At 37.7% G+C, this 18,082-nt stretch overlaps 1 protein-coding gene across 1 annotated transcript in view; it reads right to left on the bottom strand.

Moving 5' to 3' along the window:
* Positions 1–18,082, bottom strand: part of LOC139148132 (metabotropic glycine receptor-like) — a 90,182-nt gene that overhangs the window by 59,124 nt on the left and 12,976 nt on the right. The window lies entirely within an intron of this gene.

An 18,082-nucleotide genomic window follows, 5' to 3' on the forward strand; every position in this document is an offset into this window, starting at 1 on the left:
GAGACAAGGTAGCGGAGGGTAGCGGACATGTTTTTCCCATCCAGAATATGCTCAAAATCGGTAGCCCATAGAAAACCAGGTAGCGGAGGGTAGCGGACATTTTTTCCCATCCAGAATATGCTCAAAATCGGTAGCCCATAGAAAGCCAGGTAGCGGAGGGTAGCGACGGGTAGCGGACAAGTTTCAGACTTTATTTTCACTAAAAGATTGTTTGTAGGAGTCAAAATCGGTAGCCCATAGAACACAAGGTAGCGGAGGGTAGCGGACATTTTTCCCCATCCAGAATATGCTCAAAATCGGTAGCCCATAGGAGACAAGGTAGCGGAGGGTAGCGGACATTTTTTCCCATCCAGAATATGCTCAAAATCGGTAGCCCATAGAACACCAGGTAGCGGAGGGTAGCGGACATTTTTCCCATCCAGAATATGCTCAAAATCGGTAGCCCATAGGAGACAAGGTAGCGGAGGGTAGCGGACATTTTTCCCCATCCAGAATATGCTCAAAATCGGTAGCCCATAGAACACAAGGTAGCGGAGGGTAGCGACGGGTAGCGGACAAGTTTCAGACTTTATTTTCACTAAAAGATTGTTTGGAGGAGTCAAAATCGGTAGCCCATAGGAGACAAGGTAGCGGAGGGTAGCGGACATTTTTCCCCATCCAGAATATGCTCAAAATCGGTAGCCCATAGGAGACAAGGTAGTGGAGGGTAGCCGACGTGTAGTCGACATTTTGTCCGTGCAAATTTTGTGTGAAACAGTAGCCCTAAGGATCCAAGGTAGTCTAGGATAGAGTAAGGGTAGAGCGCATTTGGCCAACATATTTTCCATCATGAATGTGACCATAAGCGGTATCCTTTACAACACATGGTGCGGGCGGGAGCCGACATTAGTTCCTACATAGCTTAAGACTTAACACAAATGGTAACCCATAATAGACACAACACTTTACATTCCGTTCATTGCCACGGCATGCCGACTCCTATAGAATTTATTACGCATGTATTACATTTCAGACCCACCTTCCTTGAGTGATTTTGGTCATTTTTTGTTTTATGGTAAATTTGAATCTGTCTAATATGGCCTTTGAGTGGACGATAAGTTTGAAACCATAACATACTCGGAAATGAGTTAGATTTTAACAAAAATGAGCATTGTAGGCCAGTTCGCGTGCCGTGTTTTTCTTGTGTCTTAACGGTTTCCAGATTAGTCAAGGCTATCTCAAGAGCATAAGTAGATTACGCTAATTACGTCCGGAGGAGTGCGCATGCGTCAGTCTTCTTCCCAGCTGCCGGCAGGAAGTATGTCGTGGCTACTGAACATGCTGAAGCTTAGTAGCCGTCGATTGCAAAAGCATGGTCCACAAAAGCGAAATATCAAGCATATGGCTGGGAATGAGAGAACAGTTAAAATTGTCAGAGTTACAGTCAGGCTTAAAACTCCAGTTTCTGATGCGTTGAAAAGATGTCAACTGGAAATGGTCGCAAGCGAGGAATGTAACGCAGAACGCTTACTCATTCAACACTAAACCACGGTCCGGACCGTGACTAAACTGAGCTTCGAACAAAAACTGGTGATACATCTTGCGCACAACAGAGAGGCTGCTCATTGTAGTTTACGTAATTTTTACTTCGTTTTCCTATAACACGTATTTAATAAAACTGTTCCCGTACAAAACAATAACGGCCGAAAATCCAAATAGTAGGTCATTGTCTTTACGTGTTTGCTAAATAAAGTCCAGCATTCAAAATTAATCGCCGCCGAAAACATAAACGTACATTTGTGCCCGCTAACAAATGACGTGGACTCAATGAAAAGTATAGTCTGACATTCAAAACTGACCCCGCCCCAATCAAACCAGGCTACTCCAAAAATCCAAAAATTACGTCTTTTTCTGATAACAGTTTACATGTTTGTCTGCACCTTATATGAAGGCCGACATTCAAAATTAATCCCGCTCCGAACTAATTGCGACTGATGATAAAAATGTCAGATGATTTTTAACGTCTGCAAATGCCCAGTGAAATCCGGCAACCAAAATTGTTACCGCTACGTTACGGTTTACACGTAAAGCATGCAATGAAGATTACGTTCCTGTACGTCACCACAAGTTTTCTATCTTTTTGTGAAAATGGTTGCGACGTCTTTTTGTTTCGACAGTCGGGCGAGCAACATTCCTCTCAGCAGAAATTAGAAATATGCCAACAGTTCGAAATTTTATATTAACGAGAAAATCGCGCCTGTGTCTGCTCTGCCCGGTTTGGAAACGTGAGCTTATTGTTTTGTAAATTCTATGCGGACACAGAGGGAACGTGATGCGGGTAATGCACGTAGAGTTTAGAATGCCGTGATTTACAATGTAAACGCAATGTTGACCTAGCATTTGTTTTTCAATCTGTACCGGAGCTAATCATAGAGCATACATAATTTGTCTCGATCAACTGAACTTTTATTGGCGGACTGCTCATGAAGTGAGTCGAAGTCCAGGGTCGAAATCAATCTCGATTGAAAGTATGCGATATTTCACAGCACAAATTCATGTCGGTATAGCTTTAAAATCATTGCGATTGAATTGTTATTAGGTAATTATAAACTTATGCAATAAATTTAAAGAAGCCAAAATTGAAAATGAGAGAATACTTTCCATGAATTTGAGAAAAAATAAACAACCGTGAACGTGCTTTTTTTTGAATCAGCAACTACTTTTTCCTGTGGATAAACTCAATCACGCTGAAAAACAGCGTGCTGCTGGCCTGTCTATCGTCGCTATTATAGTCAACGGACAGTCGCCACCGGAGAACGACGAATGCTCGTTTCCACAGATCAGCCAACGCAATATTCAACTGTTTGATTGAAGTTCACGCATTTCATTACTTGTACAAAATTCGACCGTCGCGGTTTTAGAATGACGCATTCAGTTTAATATCAGCGTGGTCAGAGATTCACATCTGTGTTAGGTACTCGCCTCCATGGCACTCGCGAAGCCAAAACTAGTTGCTTTTAGAATGTTCAAGTTTCGTGTCAGATTCAATTTATTTCAGTTTTTCGCCACTTTTATCTTTCTATCAGGAAATCGTTTTAGATACCAGATATTGCCAGGTGTTATATTTAGTTTAGCCTAACGATGGGTTCTAACATGGCACAACACAAAGTTAGCCCGGCACTGGTGCTTCTGAGGTCGGAAACCGCGTTCATGTAGCTGTCCGTTTTTAGCTCCATGCCATGTTCAAGGCGGACTGTGGTCGTACTTCAACATGCAGTACGGAACGTAAAAGCTAACGTACGCAACACGGCGTCTGAATGAATTCGTCTTTGTCGGTATGTACCACATTGTAAATTCATGGTCACGTGTCTCTCTCCAGGCAGGAAGCTGAAAACGCCGTGACGGTTGCGCAACCAAAAGAGAGGAAAACACGATGTCATCGGACTTGGCATGCAAACTCACATAAGTTTACGAAGTATATATGCAGCCAGCCATTTCTTCGCTTGATAATCAAATTTTAACTGGTACACTACAGTGCACAGTTAATACGCTAGTTTGTATTTAGCTAGAAGATTATCCCCAGATTTAGCTCGGAATGACAGTTGTGTAAATAAAGCCTAACGCTACGCCGCGAACTGGCCGTTTCAGTGTTCATTTTCTTCCAATTTTCACGTCATGTATAATTTCATTCATACCACAAATTCAGACAATTGTGTAAAAAGTCCTGTGCTTCATTGTGGGCTGGGAATTTCCACCGAAAATGTGAGCGAACCGGAATTTAAGCTGACTTTGTGCGACTCGAAGGGTCGCAATACACATTTCTGCGATTTACTCCGTTCCGTTTGTGGCAATGTATCGCAACTTCTGGAGAGTGTAACTTGGCGCCGCGTTGACGGATTAGCCTTATCTTTGCACAGGTTGTAGTTAGTGACTGTTTCTACAAAACCATGTCTCAGAATTCCGATAATGTTCCAAAAACGAAAGATATCGTGACAAACGTGGACAAAAGCCGTTAATTTATTCAGAATCCACCACTTCTCACTTTCAAGGCTAATTGTGCAAAAACAAAGCGGAGTATCAAAAATCCAAGACACGGTTTTTTACACACCTTACCCTGCTATCGATTGCAGTAAACGGCTCACCAATTGCCATCACCCTCTCGTACTTACACTTTTTTAAGTGAAAAAACTCAAAAACACACATTTTTGAGCAAAACAAACACACGCAAACAGGTTTTGAAATATTCTCACAATTTTTATAATCTTCAATTGTCGACCTACCCAAACATATACTACATGTTGGGTTAAAGATTCATTTTAATGGTGAAAAATCAGGTTAAAGAAATGTACCCTCCCAGCTTATAATGGACGAAAGCAAAATTTGCACAACAAGGCGGAGCCGAGTACATGATGGAGCGCAAAGTTTGCTTGATGAGTCAATTGTGGGAGGACGGGGATATATTAATGCTGTTATTTTATAGTTTTTGAGATGTCACTGACTTTGAAGATGTACAAAACATCTTTGATAGCAATGATGGATGATTGGATACATTATCAGTACGTATCTGAGGGTATGAGGTCACAAAATTCACTGGTATTGACAAAGCTATAATAATATTACACCTCAACTACAGTACTGATCTCGTGATTGGATGCAACTCCGCAACGTGACATTCCAAAAAACTGTGATATAACGTGGTTTGAATTGCTATTGCCCTCTTGCCGGCAAGCCGTCCGAACGCCATTGGTAGCGCACATACGCACAGTACAAATACTGTATTTTGTGATGATTTCAAATTGTCGGTGCAATAAAGTTAACAACACATGCCCTCAGGCTGGTGCTCTTGACCAAAATATTGATTATACTCTTGGTAGAAACAACAGTGATCCGGAGCGATCCACGCAAGAGATCTACGCCTATTCCTGGTCATCCCATAGAGCATTTCCTTGGTCGTGTCAAACTCTGTAGGTATATGTACAGTAAACAACCAAATTATGAGATTTTATGTTGTACAACGTATTGGCGTACAAGACTGGTATATATCAATGAAACTCAAAATGAATGTTGTATTTCATAATTCGGCCACGAAAATATTTGTCAGGGTGAAACCTTTAATTGAGTTTATTAGAATTATGAACGTTCACTGTGCGCAATGCACCACGGAACCTTATAAGAACTTTCAGGCCGATCTGGGACTAGTATACCTAAGGGAGCCGTCATTATTTACGGCCTGGGGATCGTAAGCCTGTGAGGGAGTAACTCAAAAATTGAAAACTTCAAGGGGGTTGCTCAAAATGTGGAGAGGAAGAAGGGGGTTACTCAATTTTTTAAGCAAAATAAATTGAAACACCTCTCAAATTGCACCATGGTTGCACCCATCAATTTCTCAAAATTTTCGATGCGAGAGGGGGACACCCCTCCCGTGCTCTCCCTTAGGGCGTTCTAACAGTTTTACTAGTTAAAAACAAATTAAAAAACACCTTTGAGGCTTTCAAATTGCACCAGGCTGCACCATTGAACAAATCAATTTCTCAAAGTTTTCCACGCAAGATCGTGAATATCCCCTCTGACACTTCCCCCTCAGCCTCGCACATGTTATTCCCCTTTTACTTTCAAACTCTGCCCAGTCATATATCCTAGTGAAAACCTAGTCATGATACCATCCAAATTAAACAGTACTATGTGGTTAGATACTGGTTATAGCGTGAGCTTTAATATCTATATTTCGTTGTCACTTTGAATTTCATTTAGTTTGTTTCACCTTTTTCAACCGTCATTAGATAACCGACAATAATAAAGCAGGGTACATCAGGATTTGAAAGGTCTTTACTATCGCTCTATTTTTGTAAATTTTACAAGTACGTGTATTGGTATTTAGCTCTTCTAAGAGGGGGGGGGGGTCAGTCAAAATTTCTGAGTTAGAGAGGGGGGTTACTCAAATTCATCATGGTTTGCAAGGGGTACTCGAAATTTCGGAGTTTCCGATGAAATTACTCCAACCCACCCCCCCCCCCCCCCCGCCAGACCGTAAATAATGACGGCTACCTAACAGTCGCATGGTCGAGTTACACGAGGCACCTCGGTAGGCAACGCGACGAGCAACGCGGTAGGCAATTCGAGTTGCCCGTGGAGTTGCCTCGTTTGTATGATATCGTCGCGTCGTCCGATGAGGTCAGGCGACGCCGCGTGGAAAACCGACACGTTGGTTTTTCAGGCGACAAGTCAATCATCATCATCATCATCATCATCATCGTCGTCATCATCGTCATCATCTTCATCATTATTTTATTGCCATATTTAATATTCAAGAAATATAATACAATTCAAATTCCGCAGAATACATTGACAATAAGAAGCTACGAATATAGTCTTGTGCTAGTCGAGCCTAGCCTGTTAACTTTATATATGTACATTGTATTGAAATGTATTGATGTATATATATTGATACATGTAATTTTGTGAAGAGAAGATGGTAACTGTGACAGTAAAAAATCCCACAAAGTTAGGATGATTACAGCTAGAATTCGTTTTACCTTCGTACATGTACTTAAGCACATTAACATAGAGCAAGACATTCTCATAAAAGATAGCTTTTGTGAACTTACACATAGAAGTTTGATTTTTAACAAAATTCAACAATATGTTCTATATTTTTGCACCTGTGTAAGATATTGAAGAATGACCTGCAGATGTATACATGTGCGGCATACGCATTTAATAGTGTGCTAAAATTGCGTAATGGCTGTAGGGCCCCTATGCATGCGTAATTTCACTTCCGCACTCGATGGATGGAATGAAAACTGACTACAAAATACGATGAGCCGTTCAATAAATCTACACTACCAATTCGGATTGTACGATGTACATGTAACATTATTTAATGTAAACAAGTTCGACGAACAACTTGAACAACTGGGCTGTGTTTCAAACATGCTGAAACGTAACAGCGAAGGGTATACATGCGGCCGTCAAAACACATCGGGCAACCCAAAGGTTAGAGGTATTGCAGCTAATTCAGGCACTAGCAGTGTTCGAAATGTAAACATTTATATTTATACATCAAAACGTAACTATGGATATTCAGTCTTGCACTGCTCTTGGTAGCCTGGGTGTGGTTGTGGATGGAATTGTTTTGGTAACCGGTGCATTATCATCACGGCTCACGGCTTCACTTTGGCGCTGATCCCCTGTTGTTGTATCGCCGACAACAGGACAATACGTCGTGGATTCCGACATGGGTTCAATTTCACTGCGCTTCTCCGTGTTCTCCATGTTGGGTTGCCAGAAGTGTCTTTCGATTGATCCTCTGAATCATTTTTTCACGGACTCTTTGATCAAATTTGGGGACAGCGAGATGCGATCATCATGAACGGTTGGCATTTAATTTGTTGCAACATTTCTGTCAGTCACTCACTTTGCGTCATAAGTTTCAGAAACTATCGCTCGCCTGAAAATGATCAACGTATACGTAGTTCATAGACACAGTTGATATGATAACGTGCCTTTTAACTACGATGCCAATGTTTCAGACAACGCCCAGAGAATCCGAAATTTCCACACGAATGAGTGATTGACAGAAACGTTGCAACAAATTAATGACAAGCGGGCACTAATATCCTCTGGTTCTCACAAGAGCTCAGTCACAGGGAGTGCTTTCGGAAACATTTTACTGTTTTCCTTTGCGAATAGAAAACGCATAACAATGAAAGAAATGCGTAGAGAGAGAGTCAATTCCAATGCGTGAATACGCATTTTTGTGCATGTAAACGCGAACACTCTTGATAATATGAAAATAATATGATAAGTAGTAAGGAACATTTTGATGGAGCAAATCAAACATAAAAGTACAGATTTAGCAACTTGCAGAGCTTATGAACATCCTGAATACGTAGATTTTGGATCAAAGGTGAAGATGGCTCTCTAAATTCAGAGAATATTATACTGCGCATACACATTTTCTGAGCGATATGAATTGGATTTAGATACGATGAAAATGTATTCCCCCATACTTCTAAGCCATATGTTACATGGGTTGAATAATGATATATAGTGCAAAATGAGAATACTTTGTGGTACAGCGTGTCTTAATTTAAATAATATTCCGGCCTTCTTTCTTATCATCGCGTTTACCTTTGTAATGTGTTGTTTCCATGTAAAGTGCTTATTAATAATTACCCCCGACAAATGATGCTTGGTGAATCTGAACTAGAGGTTGATTTTTCACACACAGATAACCATGTAAATACACCGCTCTACGTTTTTGATGGAAAATACATAGTTTGTCTCATTTATGTTTAAGGTGAGCCTATTAGCGTCAAACCAACGTGTTACATTTCTCAAAAGATTTTCTACTGGTGAAAGATCAAAACAGTGCCATTAGAATATGTATGAAAAAGGGTTGAGTCTGCAAATAGACGAAAGTCGAAGTAATCGCATGAATTAGGAAGATCATTAATGTAAAGAAAAAAGAGTGTAGGACCAAGTATTGATCCCTGTCTCCACATGCGACAGGTAATTGTCATGAACTGAATTAATACAATCTACAGACACATGTTGATATCTCTGATAGTAAAGGATTTCCCCTTTCACACCATAATATAGGACCTTTACTAAGAGGATTTCATTGTCAATGGTATCAAAATCCTTCGAAAAATCTGGGAAGATTCTTATTGTACTATTTTCCTGGTCAATTTGTGATGTCAGGTGCCTCAGTAAATTTATAAGAGACAACTCTGCACTATGGTTCTTACGAAAACCATACTGATGCTTATAACAAGTCATGATTGTTAGAATAATTTCAAGCCGATTATTGACAGTCTTGTCCAAAATTTTGCTAATAAGAGGTAACGCTGAAATAGGGAAATTTTGCAGGAATCTCTTTTGGACCTTTTTAAAGATGGGTACTACTCTATCAACTTTAAGAGCATCTGAAAATTTACATTTGCAAAAGAAAAATTGAAAATATGACAAAATGGAGCTGCAATATGTTCGGCTGCATTGACTAAAAGCTTCGCAGAAATGTTGTCATACCAAGCATGGTGTGGGATCGCCTATTGTATAACCAATATAGTCAATGGGCCATCACAGTCTATTGTCTCCCAAATACCATCTTCCCATCACTATGTTTTCCAGTGAGCTAGGATATTCGGTTATCATAATATGCTTTTTGTCATTAATCTGGCGGTGGGTATGAGTGTTGGTCCTCTTGCCATGACACTGCAATAGCTAAAATCTGACATCTCCGAAAATACCATGACACTAAAGGTATATGTATTTGTTGGTATTTGAAGCTGGCAAGTTAATTGCTATCGCAATATAGGTCATTGAAGGTCATAGTCATACCTACTTAGGGTCGTTGCCAAGGCAGTGCCCTGTCGAAAAAAAACTTTTTTAGGGAAAAGGAGGAAAAGCTTTATGGCTTATATCATATACCTTTGGAATGAAATGCACAAAACACAGTCTAATTATCTACAAAATTAGGCCATCTATGCAATGCTTGAGCAATACAGCGCTGTAATTTTTCAAAGTCAAAGTGCAATTTAAACCTGCAGAAATTGATATTTAAAGTCACTTTCCACAGGTAGAGCAGCACTCTTTACATAGCATGTTTAAGCCTGTATTACGCTATATTGAACTTTGCCGGAACACAACTCCCCCGATATACGAACACACAATATTATCAGAAAGCTGAGTATCTGACCTTATTTCTCAGTGCAGTTGCAAGCTGAAACTCCTGAATGAGGTTTTGATCTCCGATAACTTTATGACATGGTCATGTTTCTTTTCAAAGATGAATCTAGGCTCTTTCCATGTAAGTCCTTAGTTTTATTTTCGGAGATATTATCACTACCAAAGTGTGATTTATCATTCTTCTGTGGCAGCAGAGAGGTTACCAAACAAAACTACATGGCCGTAGCCTGCAAGGGGTTGGGACGAAGGGGGACAGCTGCCCCGCCCCCTCTTGAATTTAGGGAAACAGGCAAATTTTTCGAATACACAGGGATGCTTATAAAACACTTATATTTTCCGGGGCGATTCCCAGCACGCGTGCTTTGGATTGATGAATTTATACTAATCTCCAGTGTCGCTGTACCTACACTGACTCGTCGCTGCAATTTCTATTGTTTCTATGGTTTATTGTACGCTTGGTTAACTGAGTAAAGTGTTTCACCTAAATAAAGTATGTTGTCATTTACACGTTAGTCACTTCGGGTCACGTGTTCATAACAACTTTGGCAAACCCAAAATGTCCAAGTTACTTTGTAATTATTTAAAAAATCACTCTGTGCATGTTACTATGTCATTATTTGTGATTTACTGACTGATACGCATAGGCCAGGACGGGATTTAATCGATATAGCTGTCGGACATTTCTGTCAAAACTATAAATGGTACCCCTCCCGACAATAATTAAATCGGCTTCATATCAGACATTATTTGTGCAGTTTCTTTTCCTTCACTATGGCCCGGGACGGGGGGCAGTATTGCATTAATAATAATTGTTAGAAAATCATAATTAACACTTTATTTGTATATGTACCGGCATTAAAATCGGGACGGTGGGGGTCATTAATTTAGGGCAAGGCCACTATTTTTCATGCAAAAGATTGGGGAAGGTCTCACTATTTTCCACGAAACCAGAGTTGTGCCTCGTGTAACACGGTGCAAAAGTTATACATCAAATATCTGTCCCCATTCTTATTCCATTCGAATAAACCTCGAGTATAACCAAAACCCTTTGTAATATGCCAAGGTGGATCTGTAAGCCGCGAATGAGATCTGCAGACTGGTCAAGCCAAATATACTGACGTCTTCGAAGTCACCATGACGAGAGGACAGACTGACAAAAATGAGATTGCGACTGTGACTGACGAAATCACTGCTACAGTGATATGACGGATCACGTTATTACACAGGCATAAAAAAATCACCACAGATGACGCCCCGACGAAACAAATTGTAGTCCACGATTAAGGACGAGAAACACTAAGCGTTGAATTACTTTAAGACGCAATTCTAAACTTAAAGATCATGCCACGATAAAAAAGCGAGCTGTAACACATGAAAGAAGAGACAAGTACATGAGCAATGAGGTATTTCAGTGTTTCAGTGTCGCTGAGAGGAAACGGCCCCCTTTCACACTAAGAATCTCTGATAAATAATTACTAGAAACGCATATGAACCATTTAATATTCGAAAGCTTATATATTAACCAAACCAACTGCGCTTATGTTGTATCAAGTGCTTACTCAAGTATCATGTTACGGAAAATTTAAATAACCTTTAAAAATCCTTTGTGACAATGCAACAATATTCCCGGTAAAAAATTGTACACCAAATATCAAAACTATCAGACAAGTACTTTTTAGGAAACATTTTTTGACCAAAAATGACAAAAAGTGCCCCCAAACTCTAAAATTGTAGATTACGTTATAATTTGAATATCTCACATTTTGCCCATCCCTTTGAACCTGTATACCAAATACAAAAGCTGTCAGACAAGTGATTTTGGTGAAAATTTTTTTTTACCAAAATTGACAAAATTTACCTTAAAGGGACATTAGCTGTAACTTTTGACTAATTTTTCACTACTCTGTTTCAATGTATCAACTACAGAATTTTACTATAATCCGATCATCATGACCAATACTCGGTGTCCTGGTTGCCAACACGGCTTGTATATGTGAAATGACCATTGCTATTGTTGATAAATGAATTGTAATCCGGATCTAGCTGAATACACAATTTAAACAATAACAATGCAGATATCGGTTATACTCATATAGGGTATATTTATGAGCTAAATATTAGGAATTCCCCATGGTTTAGGGATTCAAACCAGAAACTGCAGATGATACACAGAACAAACAAAATTTAAAAAATGACCAAAGTTACAGCTAATGAGTCGTTAAAGTCTAATGTGGTGTTCCGTATACTTTCATATATGTATATATACAAGAACGTATATCGAGTATATTTTACCCAGTGAAAGTACGATGAGGTAGGTAGAATACTACTACAGGATTTCCCTTTTTCTACGTTATTTGCATATATTTGATACTGACATGTTCATGTCAACAAATTCACATCTCCACCCTCGCGTGCACCTGTACACCAAGTAATAAGATGGTAGGTGATGTGGTTTTGGAGTTTTTGATGTAGATGCACACACATCCGCACATACTATAATACATACATACATACATACATACATACATACATACATACATACATACATACATACATACATACATACATACATACAGTAATATAGTTCAAAGTAAGACCTTGCAAGAAAAGTTGTATTTAACTAAGGACTAAAGGAAAAAAGAGATACTTCAAGAGGATTTACACTCTGCAATTGATTGAAGAAAGCATACTCTGAGATAAGTCATACAAGTAGAATTTTTTCAAACTTGCTCTTCTTACTCAGCTCGCTCTTGTGCTGACAAATAAAGGGCAAGCACTGCTGATATTTCAGGCGAAATTTCCTACGTTCACAAAGTATCATGTTGAGTACTTTTCAATTGTTGAGTGCAGCATCGATTGCTTGCACAATAAGAACCAGTGCTAAATTCAACCATCGTGAATTCAGTATTAATTGTGATTGTTGGCCATGATTTTCAGTAATTTTGTTCAGTGTTTCAAGTTTGGATTTCTATTTCCTACTGCACTATGAAAAACCTATTCTTTAGTATCCCAACACAGCGACCATATTAGTAATAACCTTTTTTATTGTTGTCAAATTCAAGTCCACATTTCAATTCAATTTGTAGTGATACCAGTGCTGATTGTACACACTGTGTCGTGAAGACAAATTCTCCGGATTTCATTATCTTGAGGGAATTGAAAAAGACACAGTGACTGTATTTGTTACAAGGAATAAAAATGCTAAAAATAGTCCAAAGTTCATGATATCAGGGTTTTTTATTTAAGTAATTACACGTACAGATGAACAAGTTGTTAAATACATTTGCTTTACTTGAAAAAAATCCAAAAGTGACAGAATTAACCATGCTGTTCACACGATTTGCTGAATGAGGAAAAACAGACACTCAATTGATGAATCAAAGTAGACTTATGTGGTCACTATGTTCAATGGGCATGCATTTGAAAGATATGGTGTGGTGCACATCTTGAAAGGTATGACTGTGATCTGAAAAGTCATGCACATGACATCTTCTTGAGCAAATCCTGAAATATGGCATATTGTGCTCCACAAACCATACTTAGTACTTTAATACTAGTAGTATACGGTGAATATTTTAATTTGAGTAATTATTGATTTTGGCGGAAAAAATGATAATCCATTAAAGATACAAATGGACAGTTACATAGCAGGCTCAGCACTCAAAACTGTACGTATAGTACTATTTACTACAGTATGATGAGAGTACATGTGAAATGCAAGGTTACCTCGATGTTGGAGACACTTTTGACAAGTGGATAGGGTAATGAACTCACTATCTGAGGATGGTGAGTTCGAGACCCGGTTCAAGAGCGGGTAGGTCCAGAGTAAATGACTCACTGTTGGAGAACGGTGAGTTCAAGTCTATAACACAGTGTTGTGCTCATCCTGTAATTGGGCTAACGCCCGTTGGATGATAGACTGATAAAAAAAGGTGAAACAATTCTGGACATATAGCCCAAAGAATGGATATTCAAATGACCAAATAATCAACAAGCACCGCTCGACATGAGACAAGTGTTAATGCATCTTTATGTCATAGCAGACCATATATGAACTGATCACATGTTTCATTACATATTGCAGTTTTGCGTAAATTTAATCTTTTGCCACATGTTTGCAACTTCATTGAAAGTTTTTTTATGATCAACATCATGAATAATATTCACCACATATTAATTCTAAAGGTCATTAAGTATACAAATGTATAATTAGCTGAAATATACTGTCTTGGACTTCTCTCATTGTATCATCACTTTATATGGCAAGTGTAATTGCCTTTGGTCAAGTCCTTTATGTTCCGTATGCCAAACTGTGAATGCTCATTAGATATGCAAATTAGATGACATAAAAATGCGAAATGACTTTCAATATTGTTTTAACCGGGTATTATCAATGTACATAGCATGTTTCACCTACTTTGATCAAGTATCCTGGTAACTATCCATAATTAGGAAAGTTCATTAAGTGTGCAAATTAGGAATTGGTTGAAGTAAAATTGCTAAAAGACTTTTAATATTATTTTATCATAGTATCTTCAATGTACATAGCAAGTTTCATCAACTTTGGTTGAGTCAATAAAGATATAGATCATTAATTAGGAAAGTTCATTAAAGATACAAATTAGGAATTGGCTGATTTAAAATGTTTAACAACTTGCAATAATGTTGTATCACAGTATCTTTAATGTACATAGCAAGTTTTGTAAACTTCGGGGTCAATTCAGATAAATATCCCTATTTGGAAAGTTCATTAAACATGCAAATTAGGTATTGTGAAGTAAAAATGCTTAATGACTTTGAATATTGTTGAATCATAGTGTTTTCAGCGTATTTAGTAAGTTTCATCAACTTTGGTCAAGTCAATCAAGATATATATCCCTAATTAGACAAGTGACCTAGCGGCCGATATAGCTCCGCTGTATTTATGTAGAGAATAACTATTTTTGACACATGTTGATGAAGAAGGTGGAAATCTTTGATAGCTCATTTCAGTGGCCATAGCTGCTAAAATACACAATTGAAAATTTATCATACTTTGAATATATCACATCAGATCATCCCTAGGAACATGCCAACCAAAGCTATCTGATATGAGTAGTTTTTGAAAATAAAATTTTCTGACCAACAATTGCCCCCAAAAAGAAAGATTGCAGATTTCATCATAATTTCAACAAATATCATTGAGTTCATCTATAGGAACCTGTATACCAAATTTCACAGCTATCAGATGAGTAGTTTTGGAAATACACATTTTTTGACCAAAAATGGCAAAAATTGCCCCAAAAATACAAAATTACAGATTTCATCAGAAATTCAATACGTATTACTTAGTTCATCTATAGAAACCTGTATACCAAATTTCAAAACTATCAGACCATTACTTTTTGAGAAATACATTTTTTGACCAAAAATGGCAAAAATTGCCTTAAAAATGCAAATTTGCATATTTCTGCACAAATTGAACAAATCTGAAATAGATCATCTCAAGGGACATATGTACCAAACATCAAAGCTATCTGATTGGTAGTTTTGTAGAAGGAGATTCTTAAAGATTTTTTTACCAAAAATGACAAAAATTGCCTTAAAATACAAATATGCATATTTCACCACGATTCGAAGAAATCTGACTGAAGTCACCCTAAGTAAACTGTATATCAAATTTCAAAGCAATCGGACAGGTGGTTCCAGAGAAGAAGATTTTTTTACCAAAAACACACAAAAATGCCCCAAAAATACAAATATGCAAATTTCACCACGATTTGAAGAAACTTAAGTGAGGTCACCCCAAATAAACTGCATATAAAATTTCAAAGCAATTGGACTTGCGGTTTCAGAGGAGGAGGCAATTGTTGACGGACGACGACGGACAATGACGGAAAATCAACCTATTTGACAAGCTCCGCTTGACTGACAGCGGAGCTAAAAAGTTGATTAAACATGCAATTAGGAATTGCCATGAAGTAAAAATGCTTGATAACTTTCAATAATGTTATATAGTATCTTCTATATACATTGCAAGTTTTGTTAACTTTTGTAGAGTCAATCCATATAACTATATATACCTAATTAGGACAATTCATTAAATATGCAAATTGGCTATAATCTTTCATGTAACCCCTTACTATCATTCAGAGCTGATATATCCTTGTGTGATCAACATTTGTAGCAAATCTAATCAAATTGTGTACAGTCATTCTCAATGTATATCAGTTATTTTAATCATTAATTATGCAAATTAGCAAAAAGTATGCAAGCCACACCCACCAAAAACTAATCAGTCTTGCCATTTGCTAACTAAATTTATGTACCAGATTTGATTCTAATCTAATGAGCCGTTTTTGAGATATACGGCCAACAGATGGATAAATAGACACACAGATATCGCTGCGACATAAGCTAATGTATTAACACATGAGCTAAAATGATGCATTTAAATTTGACTATCCTTAGGCTTGGTTCACATATAACGGTTAGTGGGGGCTGGAGGAATCGCGATTAAAATTTTATTTTTTCTGATTCACCCCCCCCCCCCCCAAAAAAAAAAATTTCGTAGAGCCACATATTTATTAGGTATGCACTCAAAGAAAAAAAAACATTTATTTGGCAGTTCTGCTCAAAGATGTACAACACTGCTTGTTATTAGCAATTTGTAGAGCCATATTCCTAAGGCAAGTTCTCTAATATTTAACCACATCAGTGGACTTTTTTGATTTATCAGTCCAAGTCAACTTTATCTAAATCCAACTCTGGCCATGCCAATGGCACCTGCTGAAGAACACACAAAATGACGATCATGAGAGTATGCAAATTGTGAATTTCTGCATACATTATATGCTTAAAGGTTTTACAAAATTGACAATACTGTAGGTAAAAATATTCTATCAAATAAACGTGGTGTAACAATGGTAAATTTGGTAAAATCAAACCAATTAGTCACATTTTTCATTTAAATTAGTCTTTACTGAACAAAGTTTTACTTTAATTTGTGTTTATTTTACTATGAGAATGTGAAAATTTAGAAAATTTAGCATGGTAACCCCCATCTTTTTTCTTTAATATCTGATTATTCTCATATGCCAGAACTCAAAACTCCCTGATAACTTTCAAGTCTCCTACTCTTCCATGTGCTGCTTTCTGGCCTGATCTTATGTACAAGTATGTTTCCCTGCCATGAGCGTCACATGACCCAAACTCTCCTTCAGCTATTTCATAGTCAGAGCTATCTCTGTCACTGCTGGTATGCAGTGACAGTCACACTGTCCATAGGCAGCAGCAGCAGGGCAGGAGCAGTATTAACTTTGATAATTCTGACAATAATTTTGTTCAGTTTATACAACTGCATTCTTGCTCTTTTTCCTACAGCATATTGCAATTCGAACTGTCAAGTATTCAGCTTGCGAACACAGTCTGTGAATATGTATCCTGCATTTGTATCACAGACAAATGACTTTACTCTGGAGTCTATAATTCAATTACCACCAAATATTCACATATGCAGGCTTTTGATGACAAACTGAATATTGTGTGTTTCAGCATACTGTAGGGAGACAGCCATAGAAATATTGAAAAAATTATCAACAGGTGCTAACAGGTGCAGCAGTGCTCCGATACTAATTGGCCTACTTGTTTGTTTTTTATGAAAATACATACATGTACAGTGTACATCTTTTCAAGACAAAAATAGTGAAATGCGACAAAATGCTTCCAGATCTTGTTTAATTATTGCTAACATTAGAACAATTGGATGACATTAAAATGTTATTCAATTTTCATTGAATTACCCACCAAACCTTGGAATTGTAAAAAAAAGGGAAGCAAAATATTTTTATATCCCCCTTCAGGCAGAGCAAAATTTTCAAGTCCCCCCTCTACTACCCTAAAAATTTTCGACTCCCCCTCATTTTTGTGAACGCAGCCATACACTGCAATGGAAAATGTTCAAATACCATCTTTCTATGCAACTGATTTACTTGTAATAACGACAGGAGCCTAGATGTTTGTCAGTGATGTCAACATAGTTTGCTTAACTCACATAGATAACTAAGCCGTATATATGGTGTATTTGTAGACATCTGTCTCTCATTAGCAAACAATCAAGCAAATTATTTTAAACAACAAAAATAAAAACATTAATTTGCACCTACAGGGTATAATTTCAATGAAAAGTATTTCATTATTGAAATAAGAATGTGACGGACATAAGAAGATTACAGGAAGATTAGTAGAGGTATAATAGCTCACTCATGATAATTTTGATATTTATAGTGTGGTGAGAGTCAACTGCACCTGCTTGCCACTAATTATGCTGAAGTGCTTTCAGCTTTCTAAACAGTCTGGATAGCCTGAACTGAAATTCACTTTTTCACAGTAACAATGTTGACAATATACATACAGGCTGTGTTTAACAGATAAA

This window comes from Ptychodera flava, chromosome 13, assembly GCF_041260155.1.
Source record: "Ptychodera flava strain L36383 chromosome 13, AS_Pfla_20210202, whole genome shotgun sequence".
Lineage (NCBI taxonomy): Eukaryota > Metazoa > Hemichordata > Enteropneusta > Ptychoderidae > Ptychodera > Ptychodera flava.